Genomic DNA, 12,215 nt, shown 5'->3' with positions numbered 1-12,215 from the left:
ACAAAGGGCACAAAGTCCACTGATTGGCCAGATCTAGGTTATGTGCTCATGTTTTGATTCTGTAGAGAGTTAACATCCCCCAAATTACATTGACTAGGAGAAGCTGACGGGGCAAGGTCTTCAGAGGACAAAAGGTGTATTATTGGAACAAGATGAGGACACAGAGGGCAGGCAGGAAGAATAGTCACAGACGTCTACGGTCTCGTCCAGGACAGTGGAGCAGCCTGGGACTGAAGGGATAAGTTCACTCCACAATGGGTAGAAAACACAAGGCAAAGCCCCTATGAACCATACATAACACCAGTTGTCATGGAGCTTGGAATTCAGAACCAAATGAAGACAGGAAGAGTTGGTAAGAAGCATAGGCTTTCTGGCTGGGGCTGCTGCCGCAGGGGCTCGGGGAAGTGCAATGGCAAAGGTGCCCAGAGGCTGTATCAGTAGGGAACCTGGACACTGATAGGAAACAGCATGCAGGAGGTCATGAGGATGAGAATTCTGGAGGGATTCTCCTTGGAGTTTGTTAGAAATAAGGCATCTTTTTTTTTAAGAGAGAGAGAGAGAGATTGAGTGTGAGAGGGACAGGGGCAGAGGGAGAGGGAGAGAGAAAAATCTTAAAGCAGACTCCATGCTGAGCATAGAGCCTGTCACAGGGCTTGATGTCACAGTCGTGAGATCATGTCCTGAGCTGAAATCAAGAGTTGGATGCTAACCGACCGAGCAACCCAGGTGTCCCAGAAACATAGCATCTTGAGTCCTGCTCCAGACCTCCTCCATCAGAATTTGAATTTGAATCAGATCCCTAAGTGTATTCATGTGCACTGCTAAAGACTCACCTCTCTTCCCTTAGCCCTCACATTCAGGGCTGGTGGGACCTATGTTAGGTCATTAATTCAGATATTCTAGAATACAGTGTGGTCATGTGTATGAAGGAGCCTTAAAAACAGCCATTTGATGGAGCCACTATTTCTACATCTGAGACTGTTGCTTAGCAGAATCACAGAAGCAGGGACAAAGAATAGTATGCACAGAGATGTCAGTCGCAGTATTGTTTATACTCAAAAACGACTACATATTCACAAATAGGAAAGGGCAAAGTCAGGTATGACACACTGAACATTGACTGTTATGTTACCTTTTGAAATGTTGCTTTAAAAGAGATTTTCAGGGAATGAGCAGGGAATATAGTGATACATCAGAGAGACACAGTGCCTGGTCTCAAGGAGCTGACATTCTACTCAGGAAGACACACACTAAGCAAGTGGACAAAGGAGGCAATTCCAGACTGTGACAAGTACAACCAAGGAAGAATGGGGTAATGTGGTAGAGAATCCTGGGTAGGTTGGGGAGGACTGTTTAAGTGGGGGCACACAGGGAAAGCTTGTCCTAGGAGCTGCCATGTAGAGTGGAATCCAAAAGATGAGAGGGAGCCAGCAAAACAGCAAGTAGGGAAAGATCATCCAGGCAGAAGGAACAGGAATTACCAGGGTGCTGGAGTTGGGGAGTGTGGCTGTTTGAGAGATGTCATGGGAGATGTGTGGCTGGGGCAGAGTGAGCCAGGAGGAAACTGGATGCTGAGGAAGCTGGAGGAGGAAGCTGGATGCTGAGGCGTCTGCAGTCACAGACTCTTCTGGCCTTACAGGCTCTGGGCAGAGTGTGTCTTTTGTTCTTAGGGTAGTGTGAGAATAGTGGATAGAGAAGGGAAGTGACATCAGCAAGGTGGCTAAAGAGGATGTCCCAGCGTGTCTTGTCCCACAGAAACACTGGCTTGGCAATCACCTATAGACAAGATACCTTGGTGAGAACTCTCAAGTTCAGTTGAAGGTCTCAGCACCCCAATGGACCACAAAACCCAACATCAGCCATGTTGCAAAGGATCAAAGGAGCAGTTGCACTCTGCTTGCATCATCCCTAGCCCAGACCAACAAAACTCAGAGCCAAGAGAGATTCCCCCAAGTCCATGACTTCTCCTGTAGGAGAAGGAACAAGAGAGGGTCCAGCTTCCTGACCTTTGGGGCAATGCCCGAAAGCCCTGCTTATCTTGGCACATTAGAGCACTGAGGAAATCGGTATGGCCTGGATCATCAGAGACCAGCTAGGAGGAAAGTAAAAGGGCAGAGGCTTGGAGCAACTGGCACATATATTCCCAAACTACAGCCCTGCACCAATGGGGCTCCATACATTCCCATGTATGGCACACAGATCTCAGCAGCCGGGGAGGATCTCAGCAATGGACTCAGGAGAAGGTTCACAGGTCAGAAACTGCCCCCTCAGGAGGGAGGGACAGATGTGGGACTTCTACCCATTGTCCTGGCATATTGGTGCACTACCCTATGGAAAGGGGGTGGCTAACTCTTGGCACTCAACGTGGCTACAAGAGAGAGGGCACAGAATCCTAAGGCATACCTTATAGGAGCGAGGGGAGAAAGTGGGACCTGCATTTTAGGGCATATTAGGCCCTAAAATGCCCTGGCATATTAGGGCAGTGCCCTAGGGAAAAGGAACAGGTACCTCTCAGCACCTGGCATGGCTCCATGGGATTTAGAGAAGGCACACAATCCTAAGATTACCTCCCCAGGAGGGGTTGGGAGTGGAGTGGTCCATAGAAAAGGTTTGAGAAATCTCCAGAATATTTAGTCAGGCTGTCTGATGAAGGTCTTTTCCTTCCAAATCCAGTCCATAAATCCTGAAAGAGGTGACTACTTCTTCATATGTGCAAACACCAACACAGGCTAAGAATATCATGAAGAATCAGGGAAACATGACATCACCAAAGGAACAAAACAAGACTCCATTAACTAACCCCAAGGAAATGGAGATCTATAAATTTTAGATTATGAATCCTTACAAAGAAATATAAATTGTCATTTTCAGAATCTCATTGAACTGTGAGAGAAGACAGACAACGAAAGTGGAAAAAGAATCTGATCAAAATGAGAAGTTCAACAAAGAGAAACCATAAAAAAGAACGAAAACCAATTCTGGAGCTAAAGCATACAATGCCCGGATTGAAAAAGTCAGTAGAGAGCTTCAGTAGCAGACTTGATCAAGCAGAAGCAAGAATCCGTGAACTTGAAGACAGGATATTTGAAACTGTCTCCTCAGAGGAGCAAAAATAAGAGTTAAGAAAATGTACAGGATTTATGCAGCACCATTGAGAAAACCAATATAAAATAGTGGGCCCTCCAGAAGGAGAAGAGGAAGAGAAGGGAGCAGAAAGCTTTTTTAAAGAAGTAATGGCTGAAAACTCCCCAAATCTAGGGAGATTCATCCAGGTTCATGAAGCCCAAAAGAAACAAAATAGATTGAATCTAGGAAGCTCTCTGCTGAGGCACACGAAAATTATCAGAAGTCAAAAAGTTTGAAAACTGCAAGAGAAGAGTAACTCATCAGATACAAGAGAACTCGATTAAGATGATCAGCAGAATTGTTAGCACAAACCTTGAAGGCTAGCGAGACTGGAATGGTATATTCAAAATGCTGAAGAAAAAGAATTTCCCAACCAAGAATACTCTGTCTGACAAAATTGTCGTTTAGAAATGAAGGAAACCACCTGGGTGGCTCAGTTGGTTAAGCTTCTGACTCTTGGTTTTCACTCAGGTCATGATCTCATAATTTGTGAGTTCGAGCCTTTTGCTGGGGTTTGCACTGACAAAGTGGAGCCTGCTTGAGATTTCCTCTCCCCCTCTCTCTTTGCCCCGTGCCTCAAAATAAATAAATAAACTTAAAAAAGTAAAAATGAAGGAGAGATCAAAACTTTCCCAGACAAACAAAAATTAAGGAAGTTTGTTATCAACACACCTTTTTTTTTTTTTAATGTTTGTTTATTTTTGAGAGGGAAACAGAGACATGGTTTGGCAGTGGAGGCTCAGAGAGAAATGAGACACAGAATCTGAAGCAGTCTCTAGGCTCCAAGCTGTCAGCAAAAAAACCCAGTGCAGGGCTTGACCTTACAAACCATGAGATCATAACCTGAGCTGAAATTGGATGCTCAACCAGCTGAGCCACCCAGGCACCCATCGCTAGACTTGTCTTAACCACGAAGGGGAGTTTGTCAAGTTGAAATGAAAGGACACTAAACAGTAACACGAAGATTCTGAAAGCATAAATCTTACTGGTGAGGGTGAATGTAAAGACAAATAATGAACAATGCAATACTGTAATGATTGTACATAAATCACTCTTAACCCAAGTATAAAAGTTAAAAAAAATTATTAAGGATAACTAAACCTAAAAGAATGTGTTAATGGGTGCACAATATAAAATATGCAAACTGTGACATCAATAACATTCAGTGTGTATGGAGGACAGTAAAAGTGTAGATTTTTTGTATGTGATAGAAATCAACTTGTTATCAGCTTAAAATGGACTATAAAAATATCAGATGTTGTGAATAAGCCTCATGTAACCACAAAGCAAGTACGTAAAGGAGATACGCAAAAGAAAAAGAAAGGAATCAAAGTGTATAGTATCAAAAAATCATCAAATCATAAAGGAAGACAGTGAAAAAGTAAGAGAGGAATAAAATACAAAAGAAACAGAAAATAATGAGTAAATGTCAAGAGTAAGTCCTTACCTGTCAATAACTAAGTGTAAATGGATTCAACTCAGTAATCGAAAGGCACAGAAAGACTGAATGGTTAAAACAGCAGGCTCCAACTATGTATTAAGTACATGAGACTTCAGCTTTATGGACACACAAGGCTGAAAGTGAAGGGCTAATTAAAAGACACTCCTAGCAAATGGTGATGAAAAGAAAGTAGGGGTGGTTATACTTCTATGTGTTAAATAGACTTCAAGTCAAGAACTGTAAGAGATAGGGGTGCCTGGTTGGCTCAGTGGGTTGAGCTTCCGACTTCAGCTCAGGTCATAATCTTACGGTTTGTGAGTTCAAGCCTCACATCAGGCTCTGTACTGACAGCTCAAAGCCTGGAACCTGCTTTGGATTCTGTGTCTCCCTCTCTCTCTCCACTCCTCCCCCACTCACTCTCTCTTTCTCAAAAATAAACATTAAAAACAAAAAGAACCATAAGAGATAAAGAAGATAATTATGTAATGATAACAGCTTTAGTTCAACAGAAAGATAAAACAATTATAAATATTTATGCACATAACGGTTATTAAACATATAAAGCAAATATTGACAGATCTGAAGGGAGAAATAGATAGGCATATAATAATAATAATAATAGTAGGAGACTTCAAGGCCCAGCTTTCAATAGTGGCCAGAAAATCCAAACAGAAAATCAGTTAAGTGAATTGCAGATTTGGACAACACTATAAACCAAATGGACCTAACACATATACAGAACACCCGATTGTAGACTAACATTTTTCTCAAGCACATACAGAACATTCTTGAGGATAAAACACATCATAGGTCACAAAACCAGGCTTAACAGTTTTAACAAGACGTAAATCATCCCAGGTATCTTTTCTGACCACAGTGGAATAAAACCAGAAATTAGTACCAGAAGAAAATGGGAAAATTCACAGATGCATGGAAATTAAACAACATGTCTTTGAACAACCATTGAATCAAAGAAGAACCTAAAAGGGAAATTAGAAAATATTTCAAGGCACATGAAAATGAAAATATAGTGTACCAAAGCTTTGCAAAAACAATATTAAGAGGTACCAAGAAATACCTCCATTAAAAAAGAAAAATCTCAAATAAACAATTTAGCTTTATACCTCAAGGTGCTAGAAAAAGAACAGACACAGGCCAGAGTTTGCTTAAGGAAAGAAAAAGATCAGAGTAGAAATAAATGAAATAGAAAATAGAAAAATAGTAGGAAAAATAGGTGAAACTAAGGGTTTGGTGTTTTGAAAAGAGAAACAAAATTGACAAACATTAGGAAGACTAAGAAAAAAGAGAGAGGACTTAAAGAAAGTTGTAAATGAAAGAGAAGACATCACAACATGTCATAGAAATAAAAGAAAAACTACCAACAATCATATGCCAATATATTGGACAACCTAGAATAGAATAAATGCCTAGAAGCATACAACCTACCAAGGCAAAATTCGGAAGAAAGAAAGTTTGAACAGACTAGTAATAAAAAGAATACTGAATCAGTAACCAAACACCTCCCAACAAAGGGAATAGGGACCAGGTGTCTTCACAGGTGAATTCTACCAAACATCCAAGGAATTTATAGCAATCATCAAATGCTTCTAAAACCTACAGGAAGAAGCACAATACTTCTGAACTCATTTTTTTAATAATAGTTTATTGTCAAATTGGTTTCCATATAACACCCAGTGCTTTTCCCCACAAGTGCCCCCCACCATGACCATCACCCACTCCCCTTTCAGTCCATGGTTGGTCTTCAGTATTCAGTAGTCTCCCTTGATCTGTGTCCCTCACTCTTCCCCGCTCTTTTTCCCCTACTTCTCCCCATGGTCCCCTGCCAGGTCTCTCCTGTTAGACCTATGAATGAAAACATATGGTATCTATCCTACTCTGCCTGACTTATTTCGCTTAGCATGACACCCTCAAGGTCCATCCACTTTGCTACAAATGGCCATATTTCATTCTTCCTCATTGCCATATAGTACTCCATTGTATATATATACCACATCTTCTCATTTTTGAAGCCAACATTACCCTGACAGGAAAGCCAGATAAAGCATTAGAAGTAGAGTGACCATACGATTCAGCAACCCCACCTCTTGGTACGAAAGGGATTGAAATCAGCATCTCAAAGAGTGACCTGTATCCCCATATTCACTGAAGCATTGTTTACAGTAGCCATGACAGAGAAGCAACCTAAATGTGTATCAACTGATGGATGGAGAAAGACCATGTGATATATCAGCTCAATGGGATATTAGTGAGCCTTTGAAAAGGAAATCCTGCCATTTGCAGCAACAGGGATGAACCCAGAGGACATTATGCTGAATGAGAGAAGTCAGACACAGGACAGACACTACATAATACCACTTCGATGGGGAAGCTAAAATAGTCAGATATAAAAGAGAGTAGAATGGTGTTTCCAGGGGATAAGGAGATGAGGAAATGGGGAGGTTTGATAGTCAAAGGGCGCAGAGTTTCAGCTAGACAAGATGAGGAAGTCTTAGAGATTTCCATGGCACTGTGCCTATCGTTAATACTGCCATTTTAAACAGGTAAAGCTTTTCTGAATGGGTAGACTTCAGGCTAAGTATTCTTATCAGAAAAAAAATAATAGTAAATAAAGAGGGTGGAAGAGACTTGGAAATGATGGATGTGTTTATGGTTTAGACAATCGTGATGGTTTTACAGATGGTACTTATCTCATATGTCATCAGGTTTTTTACACCTGTATAAATACGTACATTTTTGCGTAGGTCAGTTCGGCCTCAGTCAAGAGGTTAAACAAAACAGTCAATGGAGAGGACTCGGAATTGGTCCAGGTTGCTAAAAGCCTCAGGAGCAGGGACATGGGGACACATGTCTAATCAACATTAAGTGAGCAAAGCTGGCCTAGAATAGTACAAAGTGTTTTTCGACTGTATCAAAAGGATAAGAAAACAAAGCCTGGAGATAAACCTGCAAAAAAATTATAGTCCTTACCTCTAGATGGTGGGATTGCAGATGGTTTGCACTTGTTTTACTTAAGTGTTTCTGTATTTCTTCCACACGACAAAAAACAGAGGTGATTTCAGAATCTGAATGTGTAGCAATCGCAGTGATTAGCTGCAGACACCACAATACACTCTTTCTGGTTTGAGCAGAATGAAATTTATTCCTGGGTGTTTGGATTGAGATTCCAGAACTACCAGGGGAATAGATTCTGATACACCGTGACCAGGGACAACATGGCCTAGACAGTCAGCTAACCCTGCCTGAGACTGTTGCCATGGAAACACCACCCCCTGTGATGCTCACACCCAAGCAGGCGCCCTCTCTGCCCAACCTCTCTGCTCCCTGCCAGCCAGGCGCCCCCTCTCTCCACTAATCTGTGTCACTCACTTCCACCTTGCACACCTTGGGCAGGCATCCATCCAGAGCAGCTGACACCACCCACAGATCCCCAGCTGTAAGGGTGTCTGAGAAGTGTAAATTTCGGTTTTTTCCAGAGGCGAGCTCATGTACAGCCAGGCCTGGAAGGAGAGGATTGGCATTCTTGTTTCATGACTCAGGCTGCAAGATCCACCACAGAATCAAAACAAGAATGACAAAAATGGTTCCTCACATGCGTCACTTTCTGAAAGGCACGTGAAGGGTTAGTTATCCATTGTGCTGTCATCAGGACAGCAGGAGGCTTTTGCTTAATCCAGAGAGTACTGGCCGCTAGAGTCCCCTGCCCTGGGCTCCTCAGTACATGCTGGCCCGACTTGTAACTGCCGGCATCTCCTTGCTGCTGGAGACCCCTCAGTCACTTGGCCAGTAGGATGAGGTATGGAGATGGTGGTCCCGGGTCACATCAGCCAGTATCCCGGCGGCCTTGGCCCTTGGCTGGGAGAGCTCTGCACAGGGCTTCCAGTGGCCTGGGGTACTGTTTTCCACAGTGGTGGGCTTCTGGATGGTGGGTGGCTTGATAGCCATGAATAGCTGCCTTCTCTTCCCTTTCTCAATTCCCTTCCCCCATTGCATTCACCTCCCAAATAAACAACCTGGGGCAGAGTCCTTGTCTCCAGGTGTGTCTGGGGCAACTCCAAATAAGGCCTGTATGGCCAAAGCATGCACACATGTGAGGCCTCATCCTGACTCAGCATGTTGGTGTACCAGGTATGAGACTGCATCTTACCTTGCATCTGCTCATGCCAGTTTGGAAAGTTATCCTATTCCTGGTTTTCACCCTCTTTGACAGAGGAACCAGAGGGCTCCAGTATGCTCCCCGCCACCTTCTACCCTCACCCACACTGATGCCATGGCCAAGCGTGCATGTATAGGTGTCACCCTTGCCAGAATTCTGCCCAGCCGTCCTCTGCCCCTTCTCCCTGCATCACTTATGACTCCTTCTGCCCTCAGACCATGATGATATGCCTTGAGGTTCACATACAAACATGGCCATCCTCAATTTAACAGATGACTGCTATGTGCTGCTTGTCGTGTGTGAGGTCGTGGCCAGCTCCACATGGGCTCATGTAACAAACGTCCCCCCACCTCCTGCAGCCTGCTGGATGTCAGGCCCTGTGCTGGGCTTTGGCACTTGGGGATACATCATTTACTACAGAACCACCTCTCCTTCCTTTCCCTCCTGCACTGCAGGTCTGCCCAGAGCAGCCTCCCCACAATCTCGTGGCAGGGAGCCTTCATTCTCAAATTGCACCTCAGGCAGGTGGCAAGAGAAGCCTAGTCTCCTTACAGCATCCCTGGGGGTTGTTATCATCCCTGCTCCACAGATGAGGAAACTGAGGCTCATAGAGATTGAGTGACATTCTAGGGTCACTTGGCAGGAGTAAGTGGCAGTGCCCAAGAAGCGCCAAGCATGCGCCTGCCTTCACTTACCTTCATTGATGAGGCCGATGGGGGCTACAGGAACCCCTGGGGGAGAGGCTGGGTGGGCGGGCCCTGAAGGCCAAGGAGGCCAATGAGTTATTAGAGGTAGTCTTTGGGGGCTTCTGTGAGGGATTCTCCTTCCTGCAATGAGGTGGGCAAGGTTCTAGAAGGTGCCCCTTGCTTCCAGCTTGAGTGCTATCTGTGCAGATGTGATGGTTGCAGTGGAGGCAGTCACGCTGCAACCTTCAGGGAGTGACACCAATATCCTGTTAACGGCAGAGTCAGAGAGGCAGGCGGCACCTGAATCACTGATGACGTTGTGAGCCACCAGATCACCTCTGGACCTCCTGCCTCTCACATCATCATCAAACATTCCAGGTGAGATGCCTTTGCACTCTTGGGAGGGATTTCTGTCACTTCAGCTAAACCTGTGCAACTGATACAGCCTTATAGCATCAGTGAAAGTTTCTCTGTTGTTAACTAGTTCCCCAGCTGACTTGCATCTCTGTCCCTGTTCCTCCACTCAGCACCCATGGGAGCAGATCATGACTGTCTCTGTCTGTCAGGTTGGCCCATTCGTGTGTGGTCTGTGAACACCTCTGGGACAGGCCTCTGCCTTTTCCTCTCTGGGCCACCTGAAGCTGCATGCAGTGGGCCTTCGGGTCACTGCAGGGACCTCACCACGCCCTCCCCTCCCTGAGTCAGAGCCTCTGGCCATCATGAAGCCTTCTCATTCACTTTGGTTCAAGCACTGCTTCTGGACCCCGAGGGCTTTTACAGCTTCTTCAGTGTAAAGCGTGAGGCCATTTCTACACAGAGCTTCCCAGCTGTCAGCTCTTGCCTCGTGTGTGCCTTCCAGTGCTAAACTATTGATTTCTTGCCAGCTGAGTCTCCCCTGCTGCAGGTCCAGGAGGCCACAGTGACAAAGCAGTGCACGAGTGCACGGTGGAAAGTGCAGTGATGACTACATCCCATTCCAAACCGAGTGAGAGTCTTAGCATGTTCTGGACAAGACCTCGGGTGTGCAAAAGGTTCCCCCAGGCTCCAAGGATAGAGATGTCCCCAGGCATGGTGGAGGGGTGAAGGCTCTTGGCCTCCCTTGTAGCAGCTCCTGATGCTGGCTGTGAATGGGGGACTGTCATATGTCACATGAGCAGGGCTCTACCAAGGAAAGCAAGGGTAAGACAGGGATTCTAGTCCTCAGGAGGGTATAGTAGTGCTGGGGAGACAAGGTCCTGTGCCTTCCTTCAGTGAAAATTGCTTCTGTGTGTCTTATAACGGCCAGATGATGGTGACGAAGGCTTAGGCACCCGCAGCATGCCAGGCGTGGGGCCGGGGGCCCTGACACATGGACAAGCCACACCACGAGGGTTCCTAGGCTGCACACAGCAGAGTCTGAGTTTGCAATCTGGCTCTACACTTCCAGACTACAGCCCTGTCACCTCCCTTTTCTCAGCCTCCTTCATGTCCCTTAAAGTGAGGTCGTCCGTTGCTACCTTAACAGGGTCAATCCCATGAGGATTAATGTGGGTGATATGAGTGGTCCAGCCTATCGCAGGCCCCCAGCAGATACAGTTTGAATCATGTGGATCTCCAGGATGTTTTGGAGTTTTGCAGTATTATCTAAAAGTCTTTTTTGACGCTAACCTAAATCCATACTGTCACATTCCAGGATGCTCCATTTAGACAACCGCAAGGAGCAATTGGAAGTGAGGTTTTCTTGTTTTCGTGTTTGATAGCCAGTAGTGACATAAACTTTCTCGTAGGCCACCGAGATTTGGGCAACCGTGTGTGATGCAGCATAACCCATCCTAACCTAACTGATAATGCATCACGCATGAGCTTCTTGTGCATCGCCCTAGTGCTTTGCTAAAGCACCACTGGCCTCTTCAGCACGTACACAAGCTGCTCCCTCCCACCTTAGGACATTTGTCTGTGACTCTCTCTCTCCTTGGAAAGTTCTTGACTCCCATTTTTGGAGAGTTGATAGTTACTCACTAATGAGGTCTTGGCTTAGCCGTTAAGTTCTCAGGAAAGGATTGCCTGGTCTCTGTTCAGAAAACCTTGCGTTTACCTTCTTTGTTATTAGATTTTTCACTGAACTCTACGTTCCAGGAAGACAGAGCCCAGGGATTTAGATCATGCTTTTTTGAGACCCTACTCCACCCCTCACCAATGTGCCAGAGTCCATGCTGAGGGGCTGGAGGTAACGGAGGTACATCAGCCATGAGCCCTGCTCCCACAGCCTGCCCCGTCACAGGAGAGACAGGTGTGTGAGCAGCAGCATTTGAACCCGTTATGATCGTGCTAGCAGGAAATTAGTATAAAGAGGCCAACGAGAAGGCAAGGAGACTGCCTGGAAGAGGGGGGAGTCAGAGGTGGTTTTGAGGAGGATTTGGAGTTGTCCAGATGGGGGGGCTTCCTGTGAGAGTGGGAGATGGGGGGGATCTGATTGAGGGATTGTAGAGCAAGAAGCAGTGCCCAGGTTACCAGGGCTCGAAAGAGTATGACCCCAGGAGGGGTTGGAACCAGAAGTAAATATCTGGCCTCCTCTGTATTCCGGGAATGAACACAAGCGAGCATTCCTGTCTCTGTGCCTTCACCAGCCTGTGCTATTTGTTTCTGGAGAGTGGATGGATGGCGATGAAGACAACAGCAGGTTCCAGGCCTTTCACACAATGGGTGTCAGTGGCAGACTGTGAGCTGAAGGTGTGGCGGGCCATGTGTGGGCATGTGCTGGCAGCTTTGTTTCAGGGCAAAGCAGCACGAGACATCTCGTCTCCACTCT

Source organism: Suricata suricatta, chromosome 12 (assembly GCF_006229205.1).
Source record: "Suricata suricatta isolate VVHF042 chromosome 12, meerkat_22Aug2017_6uvM2_HiC, whole genome shotgun sequence".
NCBI lineage: Eukaryota > Metazoa > Chordata > Mammalia > Carnivora > Herpestidae > Suricata > Suricata suricatta.
This window is presented reverse-complemented; position numbering follows the sequence as displayed.